This window comes from Onychostoma macrolepis, chromosome 22 (assembly GCF_012432095.1).
Source record: "Onychostoma macrolepis isolate SWU-2019 chromosome 22, ASM1243209v1, whole genome shotgun sequence".
Classification (NCBI taxonomy): Eukaryota; Metazoa; Chordata; class Actinopteri; order Cypriniformes; family Cyprinidae; genus Onychostoma; species Onychostoma macrolepis.
The window spans coordinates 35,072,725-35,085,228 of NC_081176.1; positions in this window are offsets into that span (position 1 = coordinate 35,072,725).

A 12,504-nucleotide genomic window follows, 5' to 3' on the forward strand; every position below is an offset into this window, starting at 1 on the left:
TCTACAAGTTAAGCTGACAAACCGTTATGAAAGAATTTAAAACCTTTATGCACAAAACCTTCAGAGTTACATTACCATTTAGACACACAGACATCAGGAATCAGCATATGAACCTCAACAATGGTGACTATTAATAATAATAAAACAATTCATGCTGCAAAGCATGCTGGGTGCCAGTACAAAACTCCCAGCATGCACTGCAGCATGAATAAATTATGCAGCTGAATGTTCTTAATATTTTCTTTATTTGCTTTTATTTTGGTGTTGTTTTTGTTGTTACTTTTCAGTAGACTGTTTTGTGATGTTCAGAGTTGAACCGCTTTTAAAAAAAAATTTATATCGTTTTTGATTGTCACCAATTTTGAGATTCATACGCTGATTGTTGATGTCTGTGTGTGTTTAAATTCTGCCGTAGTTCAATACATTTATTTGTGCATATTCTGGTTAGAGCTGTTTCACAACATTTGATTGCTGTAGTAATCAATGGTGCAATTAACATATCACATGTTTAATAAGAGACTTAACATGGTATAATCAGTGAATTAAACTAGATCATGTTGGTTTTGATATCACAAACATCAGTCTCCGATGATGATAGATTGTTTTGGCTTATTGTGCTTTAAAAACTGTGCTTAATAAACACAGCTGATTAAAGCAACCAAACAAAAACCAACATTAAAGAGTCACGATTCAAGATCCCAACTAAAGCAACCACTGATCGCCAATATGGTGACTTCAAATGAAAGTACAACACCTAAAATCTCAATAAGAGCTTTTGTACACATATGACAAAGTAAAAGTGGTTAGTAATAAGATGCTGGTGTGGAGTTGTTTAATCACCCTCTTCTGAAATCTTGAGAGATTTCATGTGTTTAATTTCAGTTGATTTCATCTTGGCTTTAGCTGTAAATTTTGTTTCTCTGCTCTTGTTTCTCGTTCCTTCAATGATTCTGCTTGTTAACAGCAGGTGTTCATCAATAAAGCACAATCCTAATTTAATTAGTCACTTAATTCTCTCATTAATTCATCACTGCTTCAGTGTTACTTCAACACTCTGTAGTGTGGACACATAGAAGTGCTCTTTAAAACTGAGGATTTTGCTGTGGGATTAAAGGGGTTAAATTTGTCAGATGACAAAACATACTGTGAAATGTAATTTTAACAGAAATATACCGTAAATTTAATTTACGGAAGCAAACTGTAAAAAACAGTAGATTACTGGCAACCACAGCTGCCGGTATTTCACCGTAAAATCAAGACAAAAAAACAGCAAAATACTGTAAAACCCAACAGTCAACTTCCTGTTGTGTTTTGTGGGTCACCATTGTGCTGGAGAGTAGAGCCTGTGTTTAAGTCAAGGACGGACAGAAGGACACTGATGTTATGCTGCATGTTGCTTTATTTAAAGGCAATAACTATGTAGTTATTAGTTTTAATCACACATGTATGTGTGCTGCTGGTATTTGCAAGAGATTTGAGTTGAATTGATGACTTTGCATAAATCAGTAAGATTTTCTTCATGGACTTAAACAAAATAGTTCTCAATACTCTTATGCTCACATTACATAAACATTATAAATATTAGTTTATAAACAAATGGCAGTTGGATAATTTAAGCTAGTCGGTTTCTGCAAATAAAGTGAGTTAACTGAAAGGTTTGTGTATTAACATTGTATCAGTTGATGAGATACGGTTTTTCACTGTAAATTTAAACAGTTCTGTAAATCCTAAAATTTAGCTACCGTATTTTTCACGGTAAAATTCTGGCAACCACAGCTGCCGGTATTTTTCCGTAAATTTAACAGATTTTTTTTACAGTGTAGTTTAAAGACTTCTGATATGTTGTACAATTTCAGCTAAATATTTAGAAATGTGTTTTGTAAAGGTGTGAGCCTCTTTTCAAAAGTTATTGAACTGGAAGGTGTCTCTATGAAGAAACCCATCTCACAGAGAGATGTGGGAAATGTATAATTTAGAGCGATTTCTTGTCCTTTATGGAGTTCTGCTATGTTGTACAAGGTCTGGTAAATATTTAACAACTTGTTTTGGAACAGTGTGAGCCTGTTTTCAAAAGTTATCGAACTGGAAGGTGTGTCAATGGAGAAAAACTTTGAATACAATGTTGGTAGAAATTACACATGTAACGAAAACAATTATAGAATATGTGAGTGAGGCACAATTTATTTATAAAACATATTAAAGAAAGTTTAGCCATTACTTTATGAAGTGTTGACCCAAAATACCATGCTTTCTGAGTTCTTGTCAAGAATCTGATGGATTCAGTACCATGGACAGTGATATGTCTGCAGGACTGTAAACATCAATCAATGCACATGAATTGTGATATTGTCAGAGTGTAATGTTAAATAAAGATTTCATACAACAGGAAAACATAAAAGTTATTTTAGCAATTATTTTCATCTCAACTCAACAATTGGAGAATACTGTTACAATGTTAAGTGTTTAGCACACTTAAAACCAGAAAACCAGAGGTGAATAAAACAGCAAGACATGGGCTGCAGTATGTTCTGTAGGGTCCAGACAAGATGTTCCAACTTGCTTTGGAGCAGTCGACCCATGCTTTCAGAACCTATAGAAATAAATCATATATGTCATTGTTAACACCAACACAGTTCTTGCTCATTTTGAGGCAAAGAAATAAATAAAAAGCATTATAAATTTAAATTAGACATTAACTATGTTCAGGAGATTACACATGATTTCCCAGTTGTATGTATTGCTACAAAGTTACACTTCATGTACAAGTTCATTATTTGTCATTTCCTAAACGTCTCTTCAAACAGCATAATTATATTGCAGTGTTTATTTTTTATTTTTTTTATTGTTGCTAAAGGAGCATTAGAAGGCATAATGGGAGTGATATTTCTGATACAAGTAATTGTCTCTTTGCACACAATAAAAAAAAAATAGAACTTTTTAGACGGTCCCTATCTTGCTTACCGCTCTACATTGGACATTCGGCGGACATTCGCAAGTAAATATGCCATTAAAACAATACTTGGCCATTTTGTTCGATTGTGAAAAAAAGGTAGTAGGTTGACAATGATGTCACTGAATTGAATTTGCAAAAGAAACATGTTTTGCACATATAATTAGAAAGTTATTGAACGCAGAAATGTTGTGAATGTTGTGAATGTGCGAATATGAAACCAACTTTACCCAAGTCTTTACCCAAGTCCTAGAATTAAGGATGCAAATAAAAATAAGTTTATGATTTGACACCCGTATTATAGACAGCTCTCAGCATACTCAAAATTAGGGGTAATCATAATTATTTTACCATATTTACAGTCCTAATGTAAATTAAATTACTGAAATAAGTGTTTTTCAATAGAATTGGCCCAGACGTCTGCAGTGTCAAGTGAAGGAAGCTCCTCCCATAAGATTGCAGACTGGGAGTCTGATGACACTGAGCGAGAGTGATGGAAGCCCTTCAAGAAAGGAGCAGAATGCTAAAGATGAAGCCAGAATTGTGAGTCTGTGTCATTTATATGTTATTATGTGTACAGTAAAAATTTTAAACACACAAACGAATATGAAAAAATAAAATTTAACTGGGCAGCCACACAATATCTGCTCATGTTCACACCTGGAATTTACTAATTATTAATTTAAGATATCAAAACTTGTCGTCATTTCTCACTCTGTAATTCCAAACCTGCAAGACTTTCATTCATTTTCAAAACACAAATGAAGATATTTTAAATGAAACCTGAGAGATTTCTGTCCTTCCATCAACAGTCTACACAACTACCACTTGGATGCTTCAAGAAGTTCATAAAGAGATCATAAAAGTAATCCAAATGAATCGAGCGGTTTAGTCACAATTTTCTGAAGAGACTCGATCGCTTTATACAATGAACAGATTGAATTATAATTTTTTTTCACATTTAAACATTGATCAGGGCTCGTAAACAGAAAATTTTGACTAAACCACATGATACGTATGGATTAGATCTCTTTATGGATTAGATCTCTTTATGAAGTTTATGAATTATCAAAGTGGTAGTTGCGTGGACCGTCAATCAAGGGACAGAAATCTTATATTCTATTAAAATATCTTCCGTTGTGTTTCAAAGATAACGAAAGTCTTGGTTGAGTAAACGATGGAATATTCATTTTTGAACTAACCCTGTAATAAAAGAATGTGGCCATGTGTGTCTTGTGCTTGTTCACTTGTGCATCACCCAAGATTCATGCTAATGCCAGGTGTGAACACAGCCACTGTGTGATGACCACACAATCAGTTTAGCAGAATGGTTCCTGAGAGATATATTGTCATTATTTTATTTTTATTTTTTCCCCAGAAGCCAAGTTCCTGGCTTTTCCCAAGACCTTCAAGGACACGATTGACCTCGGAATCAGCTGTAAAGGAGGATGAAACCGATGTTTAAGGTTAGACTATATTTCAGAATAAGATTATCTATATTCATTTATTACCTATATTCTGTGTTCATGCATTTTTTGCTGAAGTTGTCATATCTGTTATTTAGAACGGGACAGCGATATTGCATCAGTTTGTCTCCTTCGTTTGATTCCACCGTCACCACAAGGCTGTGAGGGACCTGGAGAAATGTCCTCCTATCAAGCTGAAAAATATCTTCAAAAAGGTACATTTCTGTCACACTCTGCCTCAAAATATTGCCAGATGTGTTGTATATTAAAGACTAATAAAAAATAAAATCAATTGGAGAGCTGACCTTAATTGTTATTTTTGTCTTTGATCTGCAGACACTAATAAGAACACCTTGATTGCATAGAAGAGACCACACAGCCATACCTGCTCGCTGATGGGACAACGAGGAACAGCATTCATGGATGCTACACAACTGTCGACAAGTATCTTGCTGCAGTCTTGTTCAAATCTACCTGTCATATTTGTTAATGTCTAGGTAAATTTGATGATTTTATGTGTTTTATTAACTATGTTATGTTTCCGTGCAACACTTAATGAATGTGACTGACTAATTAACCTCTACACATCTGATATATGCTTTAAAGTTGCCACTTTGTCCATTTGTTAAATAAACGTTGGAATTTGTACATCTGTCTGAAGACTCTTGATTTTATGTCTAATCTTGTACATTAACACCATACAATAGCATTTTTATTTTTGCACTGAAAAGAATACTTTATTATTAACACTTTAAAGGATTAAAACAACACCAGGGTGTTAAATACCCCATAGTGTAAAATTTTAACAACAATTGCAAGTGTAACAATTCACACTCTGAGTGTAATTTTTCTACATTGTAAGGTGCTGTATTAACACTAAAAATTCAACACTATGAATGGTGTACTTTTAACACTAGACAGATTGGGATCATATATGATCTTTAGTAGTGTTAAACTGACACTGCGTTTTTACTGTGTAATGCAGTACACGCCAAGTCAAGTCACCTTTATTTATATAGCGCTTTTAACAATACAGATTGTGTCAAAGCACTTAACAGTATCAAATTGGAGGATAGAGTGTCAGTAATGTATAATGAAATATTCAATTTTCAGTTAAAGGCATTTCATTACTGAATTCAGAGATGTCATTGTCTAGCTCAGTTTAGTTTAAATAGTGTCTATGCAATCAAATGGACGATAATCGCTGTAAATTAATACACGTAACAAGGTGTGTGTTTTATATACATACAGTATATATACAGTATATATATAGATAGATAGATAGATAGATAGATAGATAGATAGATAGATAGATAGATAGATTTGGAATAGAGTGTGTTAGAGTTAGATGGACCAAATATAGATGGACGAGATGTGTTTTTAGCTGCTTCTTGAAGATGGCTAAGGACTCAGCTGCTCAAATTGAGTTGGGCAGGTCATTCCACCAGGAGGGAACAGTTAATGTAAAAGTCCGTGAAAGTGATTTAGTGCCTCTTTGGGATGGCACAATAATGTGTCGTTCACTTGCAGAATGCAAGCTTCTAGAGGGTACGTAAGTCTGAAGTAGTGAATTTAGGTAAAGGGTGCCGAGCCAGTGGTGGTTTTGTAGGCAAACACCAATGTCTTGAATTTTATGCGAGCAGCTATTGGTAGCCAGTGCAAATTGATGAACAGAGGTGTGACATGCGTTCTTTTCGGCTCATTAAAAATTTATCTTGCTGCCACGTTCTGGATTAATTGTACAGGTTTAATAGAACTGTCTGGAAGACCTGCCAAGAGAGCATTGCAATAGTCCAGCCTGGACAGAACAAGAGCCTGAACAAGGAGTTGTGTTGCATGTTCCAAAAGAAAGAGCCTGATCTTCCTAATGTTGAATAAAGCAAATCTGCAGGACTGGGTAGTTTTAGCAATGTGGTCTGAGAAAGTGAGCTGATCATCAATCACAACCCAAGGTTTCTGGCTGTTTTGAAGGAGTGATGGTTGATGTGTCTAACTGGATGGTGAAATTGTGATGAAGTGGTTGGTTTGATGGAACCACAAGCTGTTCTGTCTTGGCAAGGTTGAGTTGAAGGTGATGGTCCTTCATCCAGCAAGAAATGTCTGTTAGACAAGCTGAGATGCAAGCAGCTATCATCAGATCATCAGGATGGAATGAGAGGTAGAGTTGAGTGTCATCAGCATAGCAGTGATATGAAAAGCCATGTTTCTGAATGACAAAATGTAGACAGTGATTCCATGTAGACAGAGAATATAAGTGGTCCAAGAACTGAGCCCTGAGGCACCCCAGCAGCTAGATGTTACGACTCGGACACCTCACCCCCCCCAAGATACCTTGAAGGACCTGTCTGAGAGGTAATTGTCAAACCACTGGAGTGCGGTTCCCGAGATGCCCTTTGCCAATAGGGTTGACAGGAGGATCTGGTGGTTGACCATATCAAAAGCAGTGGACAGATCCAGCTAGTTAAGTAATGGAGATTTGGAAACCGCTCTTGCCAGTCTTAGGGCTTCAACAACTGAGAGCAAGGCAGTCTCGGTTTAATGTCCACTTCTGAAACCAGACTGGTTGCTGTCGAGGAGGTTGTTCTGTGTGAGAAAGACAGAGACTTGATTGAACACAACTCGTTCAAGAGTTTTTGCAATGAAAGGAAGAAGGGAAAAGAGTTCTTTAAAAGAGTTGGGTTAAGAGTGGGTTTCTTAAGTAGTGGGGTTATACGAGCCTGTCTAAATGCTGAGGGAAAAACACCAGTGTGAATGAGATGAAATATGATGAGATGAAGTAGAATCAAGTGGACAAGTAGTAGGATGATTAGGAAGGATGAGTTTAAAGACTTCTGACTCGGAGAGTGTAGAGAAGGATGTGAACGAGTGTATGTTTGCTGGTAAGATGTGTTTGACAGTCTGAGTAAGATATGCTAACTGTTTAGAGCGAGGAAGTGAAGATGAAAGTAAAACAGAGAGCCTGGAGGGTGAATGTGAGCCTAGTTTACATCGAAAGATGACATGTGGAGGGGTATGTGTTGTGTCAGGAACCATGTTGAGGTTAAGAGTGAGCAGGAAGTGATCTCAGGTGTGCAGTGGGGTAACCAGCACATGATCAGTGGAGCAGTGTCCTGAGAATTAATGAGAAATTATTGAATTAAATTAAAGGTTATTAAATTAATTATTAAATATATAATTATCATTGTAATGCATGGGGTGGGACTGAGAACCATGAACGTGAGGCTTGGTGGCTCCCACGGCTCTCAGCCCCGACCCCACTTGTCCCAAAAATTTTAAGTGAAAGTGACGTGACATCCCAGACAGCAAGCAGTGTCGGCCCAGATCCGGCCCACCTCTGGCCCGCATGGATTTCACGTGTGCCAGATGTGGGCCGGATCTGGGCCAACACTATGTTGCTGTCTGGGATGTGGCCAAGTATGGTTACTGTAGAATTATTACCTAATTCATCTGATATGCGATTCCCTGATCAATCCTCTAACAGAAACGTGAGGAAGAGGTCAGATAAAATAGAGGTTGATTTTGATGATTTTTTAGTTCAGGGACTACAAAGAGACTGGAGTAGGGAGGTCAAGAAACAGGAGAAGAAGGAACGCCGCAGACGGGCCCAAGAGAGAGCGAGAGGACCAGAAGATCATCTTCAAGATGAAGGCAATATTGAGACTGATGAGAAAACAGGAAACGACAAATAAAAGAATAATGAAATTAATAAGAGAGATGATTGAATTATGTGATTATTCAGATGAACTGCAAAAGTTAACAAATGATTTAGAGACAGTGAAACTCTAAAACTCCTGTTATAAAAATATGAGTGTTGAAAGCTATGTATAAATATATCTTATGTCGAAACCATAGATGATTATAATCTTGTAGGTTTAACGGTTATATAAGTTGCTGTGCTTATTTTGTAACATGACGGTTAAAAGCAAGAGGATGCACTCTGCATTTCCATGCAAGGTGGAACCTTTAGCTAAACCGTGGCATAAGATGCTCTTAACACCTGCTAGAGGTGTTATATTGTGGTTTAGGTATATAGTTCTATATGTTGCTTATGTTTGAAAAAGGTGTCATAAGTTTTCCTATAGTTTAAAATAGAATTAGACACGCTTGCTATCTAGAGATGTTGTAATATTTCCTTCTGAACTTTTGACATTACTTTTGTACAGACTCTGACATAAAGGTCATGTTTCCTGCCTGGGATGGAGGAGGCAGTTACAAGTGGTGTAAGAACTATATAAATGCTTGTTAGACTATATGTCAGGGCCGACACTTCGTGGTGAAGACTATTCGCTGTTATTTTAATGTTATTTGCTTACGAGTTATTTGTTTTTAATAAAACGAAACCAATGCTTTGGTGATTCGTTAACCTTTTTAAACAAGTCTCTGAGTGATTAATTAATAATAATAACTCGTTATCTGAACCTGAATATATTCTAAACGAGCTCCCAGAGGTACGAATTTGACTGAGCCAGGACGGTCACCGGCGGAAGCATCCGAATCATTAACAGCATCCATCCAGATAAGAGGTAAATATGCATTCGCTATTTATGAGGTACTTATGGATGATGAAGATGTGAATAATGGATTTTTGGGTCTTTTAACCGGTATAAAAACACAACATTACCCATACTCGGAATTGGTGTTCTGCAATTAACCCATCCAAATTGCACACACACAGCAGTGAACGAATGAACACACAGTGCAAATGACAACTGAGCCACCTATGAACCTTGATCAGTCTCAAGAAACTTGGATGAAGAAGAACAAACATTTCCCATCCACCAATTCCAAATTATTTTCTGTTCCACAAAAAAAAAAAAAAAAGAAAAATGTTCCCCCCAAAAAAGGATCCACAAGTATGTGACACAGAGCAAGAAATGTTCAAGTTTTGATGCATGTCAGCTTCCTGCAAAGGTACTCAATGTAGAGGAAGAGGTAATGAAGTTATTATACAAAAATGAAAACTATTTATTTATTGCATATATTAAGGTACACTCAAAAAAATGATTCGGTCTAAATATACATTTTATGTAATTCAATTGCATAACAATTTTCCATCCATTTAAATTACATAGTTTTAACATAAACAAATCAATAAACTTAATGTGATTCATATCCATCAGTCATACGTGAATGAAGCAGGTAAGATTTATGTAATAATTCACAGTAAAGTCTCCACACTGCTCAGTGTTCATGTGTTTCCACACTACAGAGTGTTAAAGTAGCATTGAAGCAGTGCTGGAGTTAAGAAGATAATTATGTGATGATTGATCATTAATGATGAACAGCTGCTGTTATCAAGAAGAATCACCGAAGGAAAGACAAACACAAGAACTACAACTGACTTCAGCTACAGCCGAAGATGAAATCAACTGAAATAAAAGAAGACATTAAATCTCTCAAGATCTGATTAAACAACTCCACAAACAGCATCAGATTGACTTTATTTCTGTCAGACTTCTAGAGAAGCTCTTACTGAGAATTAAGAGATTTAGATGCTTTATTGTTTTGTTTGAAATCACCATCAAAGAGACCAGTGTTTCCTTTTATTGGACTCTGGGCACTTTGGTGTTAATTTTACGCTAGTTGCTTTAATTGTGTTTATATAACACGCACTTGGCTTAGCAAGTAAAGCCAAAAAAAATGAGAATAAAATAATTGTGGGCAGATGATCCATTGATCTCATTTCAAGTCCAATATCTGATTATGTGGATGTTGTATTGCTTTAGATTTGTTTTTTGTTTTTTTAGTATCTTCAGGTCTAGTAGTACTGTAAAATCAGAAAATTTGAATAATTTACAAATCACTTTGTGCACAAAAAGTTTTCACCTGTACCAATTCAAAGACCACAGACATCAAGAATCAGCGTATGAATCTCAACAATGGTGACAGTCAACAAAATGCTTCATGTTGCAATGCATGCTGGGTGCCGGCATAGTACAAGACTCTCCCATGTATCCCAGCATGCATTGCAGCATGAATAAACAATGCAGCTGAATTGTCTGATTATTTTCTTTTATTCTTACTATTTTATTTTACGTTTGCTGTTTTAGTTGTGATTTTTAAGTAGCTTATGTTGTGATGTTCAGAGTTTTATCTGAATATTTTCTTGACTGTCACCATTGTTGAGATTCATACACTGATTCTTGATGTCTGTGGTCTTTGAATTGCTGCAGATGAAAACTTTGTGCACAAAGTGTTTTGAAAATTATTCAAATCATCTGATATTTACAATACTGCAAGATATGAAGCTATGAAAAAAACTTAAAGCGGTATAACAGCTATATGATCAGTAATTGGGCTTAAAATGATGTCGGTGGATCATTTGCCCACAACTCTTTTTCACTTGGCTTTGCTGGTTAAGCTAAGTGTGTTTTAAATGATCACACAATTAAGGCAACCAGCGTAATATTAACACCAAAATGTCAAGGGTCAAGAGCCCAATAAAAGGAAGCACTGGTCTCTTTGATGGTGATTTCAAACAAAACAATAAAGCATCTAAACCTCTGTTAATTCTCAATAAGAGCTTTTCTAGAAGTCTGACAGAAATAAAGTCAATCTGGTCAATCTGAAGCTGTTTGTGAAGCTGTTTAATCAGATCTTGACAGATTTAATGTCTTCTTTTATTTCAGTTGATTTCATCTTCGGCTGTGGCTGAAGTCAGTTGTAGTTCTTGTGTTTCTCTTTTCTTCGGTGATTCTTCTTGATAACAGCAGCTGTTCATCATTAATGATCAATCATCACATAATTATCTTCTTAACTCCAGCACTGCTTCAATTCTACTTGAACACTCTGTAGTGTGGAAACACATGAACACTGAGCAGTGTGGGGACTTTACTGTGAATTATTACATAAATCTTACCTGTTTCATTCACGTATGACTGATGCATATGACTCACATTAAGTTTATTGATTTGTTTATGTTAAAACTATGTAATCTAAATGGATGGAAAATTGTTATGTAATTGAATTACATAAAATGTCAATTTAGACCGAATCATTTTTTTGAGTGTACACTATTATTTACTGTATGAACTGCATGTAATTATAGGTCGACATGCTATGGAAGAAGCCACCTACAGAGCTGATAAGTCTCCTAGCCAGAATCTGGAGTACCTGTTACATCCCAAGGAATTCCAAACACTGAGGCCACATGAATGATTATTTGGAGAGGAACACATATCAAAACAAAAATCTGAATGCATAATTGTACAATTATATTTGTATTTGTAAATGCTGTCCTCACTATATTCAAGTATTTTGATTCAAATTGACGTTTGATTCAAAATGCTGTATTATTTTTAGACTATTGAGTGCTATTTAAGAGCTGTACTTAATATGAAGGGTGCAAATCTCTACCAGCAAAACCATTACACCACAGGTGTCATTTTAAATAGCACAAGGGAGCAGATGGAACGGCAAGGATTGTGAAAAGTGAGAGCAACTCCTTATGATTCTTAATTGAGCAATATGATGGGCTCATCACTTTCGTAAATATCAAGAACATACACTAGAGGTTTGTGGTAAGTAAAAAGATGATCACGCAAGTTTGTGCATTAAATGCATGGCCACGAGAAATAAATGTCGTTCTCTCAACATAAGAAGATCATTTTGTCATGAAAATATTTTATTTTATTTTTTTTAAATAACACATTAGGCCCACATATAATTATCACAGAAACAAATCCACAGCTGAACCACGGCAACAAGTGGTGTTTTTGTAATCAGCGAAACCTATTTGAAGGAATCAGTTGAATGGATTGAACTCACTCATTAAGACAGTGACTAGGCGTCACCTAGTGTCTGTTTTAGTTTCATATTAAACGTATCATTTAATTGATTGACATATTTCTGCCTTCAAAATTTAAAACATTAATTTCATAACATTTAATGCATTTGCAGGCTAATTGCAGTGTAAATGCATTCAGTAATGATGGATCTGATGGCTTTTGTTGACACTGATTGGATTTTTACTAGTAACAGCCCTTTATTATTTTAACTGAATTTATCGATTGGAATTAAGAACGTGGCATTCCGTATTCATTATGCATACATTTAATACGTGTTTGTTTTTTTTGTTGTTGTTGTTTT